At 41.1% G+C, this 4,441-nt stretch overlaps 1 pseudogene across 1 annotated transcript; it reads right to left on the bottom strand.

The window, feature by feature from the left end:
- Positions 1 to 3,676: 3,676 nt before the first annotated feature.
- Positions 3,677 to 4,217, bottom strand: LOC309807378 (protein FAM136A-like; annotated as a pseudogene). Its single transcript has one exon. The product of its transcript is annotated as a protein FAM136A-like (transcript).
- Between the last annotated feature and the right edge of the window lie 224 nt (positions 4,218 to 4,441).

The following is a 4,441-nucleotide window of genomic DNA, read 5'->3' as shown; positions in this document are numbered from 1 at the left end:
GCTGAAGCGTGCCTTGTACCAGTCTTGTGCTGGGTCCTGCTGAGGGTGCAAAGAAACCTATGGCTCCTAGTCGCAGGGAGTTCACTGTCCTTACGGAGCGGCTGGGAGGCGGGGCCAGCCAAAACTTTAAAATAAGTTCTCTTCTCATATTCATAGCGTTAAGGAGCAGAATAGAAGTAGTATCAATAAAAGGAATCTAGGAGTTGGGTAAACGGGTTGGAATCCCAGATTCATCTCGTACCACCTGTATAATCATTACCAAGGTCCCTGGTTTCCTTATCTATAAAATGGAAATAATGCCTACCTTTTTTTTTTTTAAGAGGTGAATTTTATTTATTTATTTGTTTGTTTGTTTGTGGCTGTGTTGGGTCTTCGTTTCTGTGTGAGGGCTTTCTCTAGTTGCGGCAAGTGGGGGGCCACTCTTCATCACGGTGCGTGGGCCTCTCACTGTCGCGGCCTCTCTTGTTGCAGAGCACAGGCTCCAGACTTGCAGGCTCAGTAGTTGTGGCTCACGGGCCTAGTTGCTCCATGGCATGTGGGATCTTCCCAGACCAGGGCTCGAACCCGTGTCCCCTGCATTGGCAGGCAGACTCTCAACCACTGCGCCACCAGGGAAGCCCAATAATGCCTACTTTTATAAGGTGAAAGAGAAAGTTCAGATGATGTGTATGAAGTACCTAGTACTCCAGGCCACTTACCCTAACATAGGAATTTGCTCAATGATGTAAAAGTTTCTGAATAGTAAATGACACTTATGATACTTCCAAACTCTACTTTGCAGGGTTCTTCTAAGAACTAAACCTGTAACATTTTACATTCCCACCAACGGTGTAGGAGGGTTACCTTTTCTCTACACCCTCTCCAGCATTTGTTATTTGAAGACTTTTTATTGATGGCCATTCTGACTGGTGTGAGGTGGTGCCTCATTGCAGTTTTGATTTGCATTTCTCTAATAATTAGCAACATTGAGCATTTTTCCAACCAGGCCATTTGCATGTCTTCTTTGAAGAAATGTCTATTTAGGTTTTTGGCCCATTTTTTGATTGAGTTGTATGAAAGTTCCTTAAAAAACTAAAAATAGAGTTGCCATATGAACTAGCAATCCCACTCCTGGGCATATATCCGGGCAAAACTATAATTCGAAAAGATACATGCACCACTATGTTCATAGCAGTACTACTTACAATTGCCAAGACATGGAAACAACTTAAATGTTCACTGACAGATGAATGGATAAAGAAGATGTGGTACCTATATTCAATGGAATACTATTACTCAACCACAAAAAGAATGAAATAATGCCACTTGCAGTAACATGGATGGACCTAGAGATTATCATACTGAGTGAAGTAAGTCAGAAAGAGAAAGACAAAATACCATATGATATCACTTATATGTGGAATCTAAAATATGACACAAATGAATTTATCTATGAAACAGAAACAGACTCAGAGAACAGACTTGTGGTTGCCAAGGGGGAGGGGCAGTGGGGGAGGGATGGATTGGGAGTTTGGGATTAGCAGATGCAAACTATTATATATATGTATAACTGAATCACTTTGCTGTACACCAAAACTAACACAACATGGTAAATCTACTATACTTTAATAAAATATTTTTTTAAAAAAAGAATTAAAGCTACTTTTTATAAAGTGCCTAGTATAATGCCTTGCACACAGCATAAAGTAGGTTCTCAATAAATAGTAGCCAGTATGCATACTGTTAGAGAAACTTGGGTAGGGATCTGAAGTAGGAGTCCGAGGACCTGGTCCTAGTCAAAGTTCTACCACCAAATAGCTGTGTGTTCTTGAGCAACTTACTTGTTACTTCTCCTTTCTGAGCTAATGACTGCTAATGCCCCTTCTACCTTTGCAATCCTATAACTTTCTTTTTCTGTTTGTAAGTATTTAATTATGATAAAGAAGACAATACAAAGAATAAAAATTCAAACTGAGTGGAAAATGAAATGTTGGTCTCTATCATGCAGATCCTTCACTACTATCAACTGTCTTTTGTGTATTCTTTCAGGAACTGTCTGGGCTCTGTGTGTATGTGTGTGTTTACTTTTACACTATAAAATACACATATTATACTAATCTATATCTTAATCAATTTTTCCCCAAGTACCAGTTTATCTTGAAGAGTTTTCCATGTCAGCATATACAAATCTGCTACATTTGGTCCATGTCAGTGACATGGTAACAGCTGCATTATATTCCAAATAAATGGAAGTAATATTGTTTATTTAATTAGTTTCTTATTAATAGACATATAGGTTATTTTTTCTTTGTTTTTAAAAATAATGCAGCAAACATCTGTGCACATTATTTGTTTATTTTTCACTCCCCTGGACCTCTTAAATTTATTTCACACATTACAGAGAGAAGCATCCTGACAAAGTTATATATTCACTGGCCAGATATAAGGAAAGAAACACAATAGTGGAAGAAAAATTAAGTCTTATGTATTTTTAAAACCAAACCACTAGGAAAATATATCACAGTCTTGAAACAGCAAACAGACAGGCTATATTATCATTTCAAGTAATAAGTTGGTAAAAACACAAGGTCCTTAATAAAACGATAAGGTGCCAGAACTGGGGCAAGAACAACGCATGTTGCAAAAGTAGTATTTGGTAACGGAGGGCTGTCCCATTTTTTGCTCTAAAAGAGTCACAGCTTGCCCCTGAGTTGCTTCCTTTTTCTCCTTTGACCTTCGTGTTGCCAAGGGATTGTTTCAACAGAGCTCTGTTATCACAGGGGGCAAAATAAGCAATACTGGGTTTAGGCTTTCATTCTATTTTGTTTTATGAAAACCAGATTTTTCCAAAGCCAGTACTTCATAACTCTCTTAATTAAGCAGCTAACAATTCCTCTTTCACTGTTCATTCTTGAATACTAGCATATAGCACAATCAAAATCCCCTTTCCCTTCAAGGGTGAGAGTCACTGCAAGATTGTCTTGTCACTCCGCTGACTCTGCTGCTGACAGCCTCAGGGCTCATCATGGCTGCCAGTCAGAGGGAAGGTTTGTTTCCCCTACCAGTATGATACCGCTTCTTATATTTTTGCAGGGTCTCCAGGCTGAAAGATGTCATGTGTGAGAATTTTAAGAAATGCGCATCCACATCCTGACGGCCAGAAATGAATATCCGCAAGGATCCTTTCAAAGTTTTTATCGGAACTACCTCTCCCAACTCTACATCTTAAAGTAGCTTCATGCCCTTGTACATAAAACAAAACCACGCAAAACAAATCCCCAGAAGCCCCCTTTCCCCTTCTAAATTAGTGACCTCATGGATTTTGTTTTATTTCCAGTTTGTGGGAAATGTTGTAGTGATCCTTCTGGTAAACAGGAGGTTGGCAACAAACAGAAACACCTCTCTTCACACTCCACCAGCTCATAAGCAGGTCAGATGAACCTGTCAGCCTGTTGGTATCTGTGTAGTAAGAGAATCTGGTACCTTGGAGGGCTCTGGTTTGGTAGGGGGACTCCCTGTTGCCAGGATAAGCACTTCCCATGTGAAATTCAGGCTCACAAAAACTCTCCTGTGCTATCACTGACCCCAATTTTAGCACCAGGTTTTTTCACTTTCTAGTTTTCAAACACAAAGGAACCAGTGTCCAGAGGCAAGTGATGTAGGCCTTAAACTTGCTTCCATCCTTAATTTCCTCATTCATAAACGTTCCTTAGAAAACCCAAATCCCCATTTCTCTTTTTAAATAGACTCCTGCCTTCAGCACCGATGGCCAATAGCAGACATCTATTTCCCAATGGATGAGAGGCTCCTTCATCTTCTTGGTCATGGTTGGGATGAGGTTCATGTGGTCATCCACACACGTGGTCACGCAACTCTCCAGCTGCCGCTTCACCTGAAGCTCTTTACTCCCCGCATCAATTGAATCTTTGGCTTTGTCGTTGCAATGCATAGTGCACCAGGCCAGGCGGTCCTGGAACTTCTCCAACTCGCTGGTCACCAGGGCCTGGGCTTGAGCCAGAGGTGCATGGCACCACTCAATGCACTGGTGCACTTGCTGCATGGACGCCTGGCTGTCCTCACAACAGCTGGCGCTGCACCGGAACATGAGGCCCTGCATCTTCCGGATGTTTTCTCTCTCCAGACTCTTCACCATAGAGTCCACCATTTCCTGCACCCAGAGCTGCTGCAGCTCCGCCATGGCGACACGGTGCTGCTCCGTGCCATGCCGGCGCCCACATCCACATTATTTTTTTGCACATGCATACATTCATTTGTAGGATGGATTTTCAGAGGTTGAATTACTGGGGTTAAAGGGTGGGTATAGTAAAATTTTGATAAATATTCTCAAATTGTTCTCCAAAGAGGATGAACCAATTTATATGGCCACTAACTATGTGTTTGTAATTATTTCCCCACAGACTTACCAACACTGTGATAACTTTCTTTTGTGTGAAGAGTAATT

Source organism: Mesoplodon mirus (assembly GCF_964341445.2).
Source record: "Mesoplodon mirus genome assembly, chromosome: 7".
Lineage (NCBI taxonomy): Eukaryota > Metazoa > Chordata > Mammalia > Artiodactyla > Ziphiidae > Mesoplodon > Mesoplodon mirus.
Note: the sequence above shows the minus strand (reverse complement) of the source record. Positions and strands in the feature narration are given on the sequence as shown.